The sequence below is a fragment of the Chiloscyllium plagiosum genome, chromosome 22 (genome assembly GCF_004010195.1).
Source record: "Chiloscyllium plagiosum isolate BGI_BamShark_2017 chromosome 22, ASM401019v2, whole genome shotgun sequence".
In the NCBI taxonomy this organism is placed as follows: Eukaryota; Metazoa; Chordata; class Chondrichthyes; order Orectolobiformes; family Hemiscylliidae; genus Chiloscyllium; species Chiloscyllium plagiosum.
The window spans coordinates 24,947,439-24,957,343 of NC_057731.1; the positions used below are offsets into that span (position 1 = coordinate 24,947,439).

The following is a 9,905-nucleotide window of genomic DNA, read 5'->3' on the forward strand; positions in this document are numbered from 1 at the left end:
AGCTGAATCTCCTCCACATGAGCAAAGATTCAACATTTTCAGGGAAGGAGAAAAGGATAAAATTATATTACTCTGAGCAGTGACCACTAATCAGGACTGCCAGTCCATGTTAGTCAAAGTAATACTTTGTGTGAGTATAGTTTTTTGGCTATATATAACTCAAGTCCCAGGGTTGAAAGAACATGACCTTATCCCACAGTAGTATTTATCATGTCATGATCTAATCATTAATATGTTCGGGGAAAAAAATGCGTTTTTTGTAGGGGGGCGAAAAGAGCATGATGGACAATCTTAAATTGTGACTAAGTTTTAAAAAACTTTTTTTTAGGAACTGGAACGACAGAAGCATACGTGTAGTGTACAACAGCACAAAATAGAAGAACTTAAAGAGGGTATTCAGCAAAGAGATGAACTTATTGAGGTAGGTGGAGGGTGAAGGCCTGTATTCTTGTTTTCATGTTATTTTATGTCTGCTTAAATTAATTGAAATAAATTTCCATCATTAGCCCATGATTCTTGACTTCTCTAAGTTAGATGGTAACTGTCCTGTGAATATCTTAAGTTTTGAATTTCCATAGCCAGTGAGCTGAATACTTTGAGAATCTGTGTATTTCAAAAGAAGAGAATTCGATCACTATCCCGAGATTGCTATCATGAAGTTTTTGCAATAGCATAGCAGAAACCTGATTAAATACGGCCGATGCTAACTTCTGAGTAGTGTATTCACTACCTTATGTACTCAAGTAATTGTCGAACTCATGTATTTTTGGCCTAATAACTTGGAATTTTCCATATATCTCATCTAAAAATTGACTGTATTTCTTCACAAATAATAGATCATTGTTTATGAGTCAGTTTGCTGGCCGTCACATCCCACTCCAGCTTTTAAGTCTGCCGGTCGTTCCGCTCCGCTCCTGGTCTTCCAGTTCGCTGGCTGTTGTGTTCTTCTCCAGGTTTTCAGAATTACCATAATTCGTTTTATTGGTTTAGAGATCAGTTGGGCTTCTGCTAACAGTATGAATTTTGATGGAAATGAATTTCAGTCCCTCAAAAGTAGTATCCATGTAATAGTCAACCCCATAAATTTAACCTTAAAAAGTAGTCAAAAAAGTTCAAATATTTCTTGAGTATATTCGATATATAATCTGAACCAACAAGTAAGGTGGACAATTCTTATGAAATGCTATTAAGCAAACTCATTGAACAGAAAAGGTAAAAATGCTTATATGTTCAACAATAAATGTAGGAATCCCTAGCTGTAGGATGTCCTGAATCTTTCTTGTACTTTCCACTGCTGTCATCTTTAGCAATCAAGGGCATTATGTATCTCAGATCGACTTAGATACACCAGAGACAAAATACTCTAATAATTGAAACAAGTTGAGTAAGTTTATGCATTCCAGATCTTGAGCTGCATTAACTGCCTTTTAAATGGGTTTAAAAAGGCCATCATAAATTATCCATACACTATTAAAGTCTGTAATCTATAATTGCATCCTAGTTCAGCAGCCAGTAAACAAAAAAAGACTTCCTTCCTCAATGAACTCTTGCTACTTAATTGAGGGCTACTGTACAATGGAGTCTATGCCATTTGATCTATAACAGATTTGCATTTCTTGTTAAAATTTACTTTATTCATCTTTCTGCATCCTCTACTATATTGTACACTGTTATGGCCTAATATTTGTTTTGTTGAATCCTGTAAATTCATCCCTTTACTTTAAATACCTAATCTGTCTTTGCTCCAACCAATGCTGAATTTCCTTTCCTCGACTGTGGCTTTTTCTGTAGGAAAACAAGTGTTTGCAGCAAAGGGTGGACACCCTCACCAGGGATGTGTTTGATCTGCAGGAAACTGTCAACTGGAAAGACAAAAAAATTGGGGTAGGCGGTCATATTGAGCAGTGGCTGCATGGGGTGTTCTTTGTTGACTGATTAGTAAATGTGATGTCCCATTCTCTATTCTGTATGTCAGAGCATGATACACTATCAATTGAAGCAACAGACAAACTTGCCTTATTGCAAATACCTTTAGTGTAAGTGCTTGTTGTGATTTATCTTTTGTTTACTGTGTATGGCTTAGATTTATTGTGGTTTGTTTGCATAAGTATCTCAAAGCATGTGACACATTACAATAGCATTACGGAAGATCAACTGCTCTACGTAGCCAACAAAGAGACAGGCATAGCTGGGGCCCATACATGTGCCCATGGCTACCCCTTTGGTCTGGAGGAAGTGGGAGGATTCAAAGGAGAAATTGTTAAGGGTGAGGACCAGTTCGGCCAAACGAACTGGTCGGCATGGACGGGTTGGACCGAAGAGTCTGTTTCCATGCTGTACATCTCTATGACTCTATGACACCGGGGCCGACTGGAGGCTTTAAGGCTGCAATTGGGTAGGTTTAGTAATGTTCTTGTAAACTTCATAATTATTTATGAAGCTGTTTTGTGATAATCTAATCTACAGTACTAATATTTTGCAAGAGAGAAAATGCAAGTTAGTGGCAGAAACAATTTTCAAAAAATATGTAGAGCCTTCATTTCAGCTTTATTTAGTAAGTAGCTTTAACTCACTGATCATTCATTATTCATTCGTTGTTTTCCTACATGCTCGGCAGATTTTCATTGGAAATTTATGTATCTGCTTTGGCTGCTGTTGATTGCTTGATTTGTTCAGTTCTGATTTATTGTAGTTTAACACAAAATGAATTTAAATCAACCGAGGCAAATGTAATACTCATTGTGTATCAATGTGATAACTTGGTGAGCTAAATCACCTGTATCTGTAATGTGCCATTCTTTGATTCTGAGTTTAAAACATTCCAGAAGGTCAATGGTCTGTCTGGGCACTATTAAAATAAAGGTTTTGCATTGGGCTTGAGTTATACCACACTTGGGCTATGAAATGTAGCTCCTAGCACCATTTTCTTTAATGCTTTGATTGCCGTTTTACATCCGAGACAGGGTCCAGAATATGTGATCCTACTTCTGTTTCAAGTCACTCAGACGCCATTTTGCAGGACAGTCTGCCAGAAGAACGAAGATTAGGCAGATTGTGACATCAGTCTCTGCGTCATGCTGATTCAAAGTCAGTGCTGCTATTTTGGACTTGAACAATCTGGCTAACACCCTGTCTTAGGAGAAAGTGAGAACTGCAGATGCTGGAGATCAGAGCTGAAAATGTGTTGCTGGAAAAGCGCAGCAGGTCAGGCAGCATCCAAGGACCAGGAGAATCGACGTTTCGGGCATGAGCCGAGAATCGACATTTCGGGCATGAGCCCTTCTTCAGGAATAAAGGGTTGAAGGCAGAATGAAGGAATGAAGGAATGAAGGCAGATTCCTGAAGAAGGGCTCTTGTCCGAAACGTCGATTCTCCTGCTCCTTGGATGCTGCCTGACCTGCTGCGCTTTTCCAGCAACACATTTTCAGCTAACATCCTGTCTTAACTTCACACAGCCAAAAGTACACTCAGTGACAGGAAGGACATCCACCAGAACTACTTAAACAAATCGTCAACAAATTTCATGTTAGTTTCTGATTCAATTCTACCAGCTATCAATGGGTTAGGAGAAGCACTTGTGATTTCCAGAGTGCTGAAGGCTAAAGGGAATGGCTTTAAAGATGTATTTTCTCATTTCAATGGTTCTGCACAGACCACTTCATCCTTGAACATGTGTGCTATAGAATCAAGCACCACCAACTAACATTTGGGCAACAGTGCTGCCACCTATCCTCCTTTCTACTGTTTTAAACAAAACAATGATGGGGTTAAAAAGCTTTTCTTGGGGCACTGGTACAAAACCAAATCAAACGGTCAATAGAAACTGATCAAAATATTATCATCTGGGGTAATGAGACACCTAAAATGTTACTCTCTATGATTCAGCATCAACCTGTTCAGAGACTTATTCACCTCTGGTGCAGGTGGGACTTGAAAGCAGGCCTCCTGGCTCAGAGAAAGGAACACTACACCTGAACCACAAGAGCCCCTGATTGAATGTAAAGGTCTATTTGGTTAACTCTGTTGGAGGATGAACTACTACTAATCCTTAATGAGAAATGACACTTGGCTTAACAAGATACAGAATTGTTTGTGCCATGATAGCAAAAAGTAGAAGTTACATTACCCCTTTAAAAATAATAACTAAAACCATCAGGAGTCAATTATGACATATCTGTCTCAGACTCCCCTTTTCCCCCAATGAATGACATTATCAGATTGGGTAAAACTGAATGAAGCTTCCAACATTAACCTTTTCAACTCCATTACCTCATACAATAGTATGTGTGTCCCTTGGACTACAGCATTGCAGGGAGAATAAGAGGTGATAATACAGAGGAGGACACGTTGCTGAAAGAGGGAGGAGGAAGAACAAGGGAGTAGGACTTTCAGCAAGGAGCCATATTATCCACCAGGGTCTTCAGAGAAACATTCATTTATCTGAATTCAGTGAAGAACAGTATATCTGACCTGTCTGCTTTGCTCATGATGTCTGTTCCAAAATCTGTTACCATCTGCAGCCACAATCACAACCTCTTGACTTTGCTTGTGTCTTTAGAGGCGACGGGAACCTTTTATGAAAGAAGGTTGTATCTGCACCTCCCAGTTTGCCAGCTCTGCATGCACTGGGGAGGTCACTGAAGTTCTCCCCAAAATAAAGAGATGTACTAAGCACACGGCTTTGCTGAGACTGCAGGCTTCCACATGGAGCAGGTTGGAATTGACTGCACATGTCACTTTGCTCCATGTCAACTCTGGGACATTCTACAGCTGAGAGGGATTCAAAAACATCCCACAAACATCCAGTTACATGCTGCATGATATACTGCAGCACGAGAGTTAGCAACTCCTTAGATATGTAGTAAGTCCTAAGCAGATACCTGCTGTATCACAAAGGGAGTATCTGTGGGAGAAGACCCAAATCAGAGGTAAGTGAGAGATATCAGAAACTGTAGAAGTAAAGCTTGAAATTCCAGGGTAAGTTTGAAAGGTGCAGTAAACTGGGCTGAAACAAAATGAGAAGTTATCATATTAGTTACAGCTCAGATTGAGAGTTACCACCATAGCAGGCACTGTGAGGCACTGCTACACAAACACATCAAAGAGGTCACAGACTTGAGGACATCATGAAACCAGTAACTAAAGCAACAACATTGTGCATTTAGAAAGATTAGCCAGATCTGGTCCAACGGGGATAGGAAGTTTGGGAGACTTTATCCCCTATGGAAAAGGCTTATGAAGGATCTTCATAAGAGCCACTATAATGGTGGAAATCATTCTTTTAATCACAAGAAGTGGGAATCATTTAGTAAACCCATGGTTAAAGTGGGGAATCATTTGTTAAAGCTGTGAACAGTAGGCTTCACAAAGTGAATTCCATGAAGGGCAGGAATTCTCTCTTTTATCCACAAAAGGCAGGAATTTTCCATTCGCTGTAAGAAATGGAAACCCCCTGCAGTATAATAGCAAAGAACAGCAGAACCACTGCTACTGCAAAATAAAAAGTTTTTAAGCAAGAAAAATGTTTAGCCAGATTAGAAAGACATGGCATCAGAAATAATATGTCCCAGTAGACTTAATTTCAGAGATGAGTCAAACAGAAGCAGAATTGGATTTCTAGAGAAAAAAAAGCAGTTTCTGAGATAAAGAGCAGCATCTAAATTAGATACTACACTATACCAGAAACTGCCCAAGAAGAAACACTTCTGTACTCAAGTGGGATTATAGCAGAAGCTATTGTTAAATAGTAGAACTAGATAAATGAAGATGGTGCTTTCACCAATAATGCCATCATTGCGGGTGAAGAAGAGAGTACAAATCAATTAATATTTTAAAGTAAAAAGTTCACATGCTTTGGCACAAATCTCCAGGTGATTTGCAAATACATGCCTGCTGGCACATACATAAGATGTTATGCATACAACGCCACAGAAGGTGCCCATTGAAGGGATGACCGACATCCAATTATTCAATATACAATTAGGAAAAATTGTCTGTTTCACCAGTGCAGATATCCTCTGTGAAAGACATCCATGAGGTTAAAAGTCCTCCAGCTTACTGGTATCTACACATTCCTGACCACCAGGAAGAGAATCAAATTCAATGTCTTCCGCCCAGGGAGCTTCCAGTCTTCCAAGTCAGGAGAGTACACTTTTCAGGAGAAAGTTCTAGGTTGCCTGAATTTGTAAAGTTGGAGACTTATTAGCAGATGGAGCAGTGGTAAATTTCATTACGTACACAAACATAGACTATCAATAATTCAGGGAAGGTAGTAACACAGTGATAATGTCACTGAACTAATGATATAGTCTCAGACTAAAGTTCGAGGGAAATGGGTTGAATTCCCAACACAGCAGATGGTGAAATTTGAATTCAAGAATAAAAAAAGTTAATCTAATGGTGAATGTGTAACCATTGCCATAAACAGCCATTTGGTTCACTGAAGTTGTTTGGGGAAGGAACTCTGCCATTCTTACCTGATCTGAGCCTCCATATTACTATAGACCCACAGCAATGTGGCAGACTCTTAATTGTCCTCTGATATGGCCTAGAAGACAACACAGTTTATGAACAATTAGGTATGGGCAACAAATTATGACCTTCATAGCAATGATCGCATCTCATGAATGAATTAAATGAAAATATAATTTTGGGGGAAGATGCTGTATTATGGGTCTGAATGGGTTAATGCTGAGACTAAGCACTACCCTTAATAATTATGGCATGTGGATCCATTGCCAGGGCAGCATAAGATACTGAAGAAAAAATATCTAACATCTGGTCCTCCTCAAAATCTCTGTAGCAATATCTATCATATCAATGAAACCTGCAAATAGTTGCTTGCTATATGCAATAAACTATTCCTTGTTAACCACAGGAGAGTCTTCTAGTTAGACTGGGAAGTGGTTTTCCTCCACCACACCAGACCAATCAGGTCCAGACTTTTCCTACAGTTACAGAATAGTGGCAGCAACCTTCATTTTGAGCAGAATCTCATACAGCACACTGAGCTAGCCTGCCCTTACAACAATACTGACCTATCTTGTATATGCCATAAATAATTTCAGTAATTATCCATTCAATTTTCAAAATGTGCAGTATTGCAGCCGACCAGGGGATTTATTTGACATAATGTCTCAACATTTTGCATTGACAAGTTTCAATTGGTCTCTCTTCTTTCATCCTGTGAGCATTTTGTTTTCTACACCTTTAAACTGTTTCACCATTAGCATAAAAAGATCTATTTGCCATTAGTCGAGCTATGTCATTTATACCAGAAGGCATCGCCCCAAGCACAGCGAGGTAGTGCTGCAAGCGACAATTTGCAATTAGGCAGCACATTGCGCAAAGTAAAAATTCTCACTGTGCTTCACAGGAATGAAGAAGATATTAGAGAAAGCTGGGAACTGGTATGGAGTATCATATATATTGTTGAACCAACCACTACCACCTAATGGTTAGGGTAAAGTGCTGCAACCAATCCTCCTTTCTACTCCTTTTCAAGTAAAACTTAAACATGTTAGAGAGTGCTGATGGCATACTGTAACAAAAATAAAACTAGACTATCAATGGAAACATACAGAGCTACAATAGAAACATCAAAATTAAATCAAAATATTATTTTCAGGGATGAAAAAGCACCCCAACTCTTGCAGTGGCCACCAGTCCCTAAAAACCACTATTGTTCCAGTCGGCATCTGCACACTCCCTGTCAATGGACACTGGATTGCAATTCTCCTTTCTGTATTAGGTCTAAGGATCTGTTTTGGTTTGCAATGGTCAATGATGAATCAGGAACAAGTCTTAACAAGAACTGAAACTTGTCTTCATAACGTGATTCAATTTGTTGCAAGATAGCAACAGGTACAAGTTATATTGAATAGTTAGCCATGAACTCAGATTATCAGGATCAGGGATGAAAGATCTGATCCATGAAAATCTTGAGGTGAACTCCTCTTTTTTCCACCGAAGACTGGTGTGTGAAGGTTAATGCACTCTCCAGCGTCAAACCTTTCAGAACCATTATGTATACAGCACCTGCTGCAAAATGTTTTTCCAAAAACTTAACATTTATACATTCAAATATTTTGCTGATTTTATATTTAGAACTGTCCCTCTCACAAAAATTCCAGATTTTGTTCTCTTCAGACTTAGATGGTTGATAGCTCTCTGGCTTGAGGGCATTGTTGGCCTTGAATCTGTTTTCTGTAAATCATCTCTCTGTTGAAAGATCCTTTATCTCTTGGTTCATGGAACAGTTGTTCTCTTAGAACCAGTTGAACTCCTTCTTTTACCTCAAAAGTGAGAATTGATGATGTGAACTACAGATATATTTTCAATTCTCTTATGCGTTTTATGTTACTGTAGTATTTTTTGCATACCATCACTCTTGGATGTTATTCCAGCCAGACAGCGTAGTCTCATCTCTGCAGGCTGTAACCTTTTTTCACCACTGGTAAAAAATCTGGTAAAACAGTGACACTCACCCCTTTATCAATCTTAACATTAATGAGATGTCAATTGATATAAAAATGTTGGATCAAACGTGAGTCAATTGAATCATCAATTTCCCATAGGAATACCTCGAGTATCTTTTTCAGTGCTGATTGCTGTACTGTATCTTTGTTTTCATAATGACTGCAATTTTTGCAACTCAAGAATTTTGCCCTACTCTACCCATTATCTGCAAGTTTAGTTTTATACTATAGTTTTCCAAACTTAGGATATTTTTGTCATAGCTGGGTACTTCTTGTACTTTTGAGTTTTTTTTTATTTTATCCCACAGCACTGGCACTGAATGTCAGTGATTTCTGTCTGACTTACTATTTGTGTTAGCATATCACTTGTGCCTTTAGACTGTTTGTACCTTGTGCCATGAATAGTTCTGTTGCTTTCCTTTGGATATGTTATCCTTCTCCTCTCAAGATTGGCTGGGAGTCTTCCTGGTTTCTACTTTGAGAACAATCTGAATTTTTTTCCTTGAAAGTCTAATCTTTGTTGGACTGTAATAAATCTTACGCTCATCAATAATTCCAGCAACAACGCTGTCTCTTATGAATTCTCATCTCAAACCTCCTTAGTTTCAGTTATCCATTAATCTGTAGAAATCATTATTTAAATTGTCTATGGATTCCCTGGATACTGAATTATTCTGTTAAACCTTGCACTTACATGAATTTCATTTGTTCTCAGATTAAAATGATTGTGAAAAACTTGAAGAACTTCTTCAAAAGTACCCATGCCTGCTTTAATATTTTTGTATGTCATTATCAGCTGGAGATCTCATTGAGAACAGTAGCATATTTACTTGTTCAGGTTGAGACTTAGCATTTAAGTTTCAAGCAATTGTGTGGCTTAAGAACCATTTTTTTCCAAATGTTCAAGTCTGTGTTCTGTTTTGTCCATCTCTGGCATTAACTACTTTAAGCATTATTATTGCTTGTCCTGCCGCAGCTTCATAATGTGGTTATTTATTCTTCATATGTTAAAGGTGTTTTATGTCTGCAGCTAATCGATGCTAATTGTAATCTTTTGGCTTTTAATTCCCTTGTTTTATAGTCTCTTCAAGAATGCTGTCACCAACCCTATTTTCTATACTGGGTAAAGGAATTTATTTGATTCACAGTGGTAGAGAATGAACCCTTTCAAAAACATGAATTTGTGAAGGTAGAAACTTGAAGGGAGTTGGGAAAGTGGTAAATGTCAAAGTAGTTATATACCTGAATATATAAATGTTATCTACAGAGAAACTGTTTAGCATGAGATAATGGTTTCATAGAATCCCTACAGTGCAAAAGCAGGCCATTCGGCCCATTGAGTGTACACTGACCTCTGAACAGTGTCCTAACCAGAACCACTCCCTTACCCTATCCCTGCATTTCCCATGACTCATCCACCTAGCCTGC

The 9,905-nt window shown here is 38.5% G+C and overlaps 1 long non-coding RNA gene across 1 annotated transcript; it reads left to right on the forward strand.

The window, feature by feature from the left end:
* The first annotated feature begins 332 nt into the window (after positions 1–332).
* Positions 333–1,871, forward strand: LOC122561134. Its single transcript, XR_006314922.1, has 2 exons — positions 333–421; positions 1,792–1,871. It is a non-coding gene; the product is annotated as an uncharacterized LOC122561134 (long non-coding RNA).
* The last annotated feature ends 8,034 nt before the right edge of the window (positions 1,872–9,905 follow it).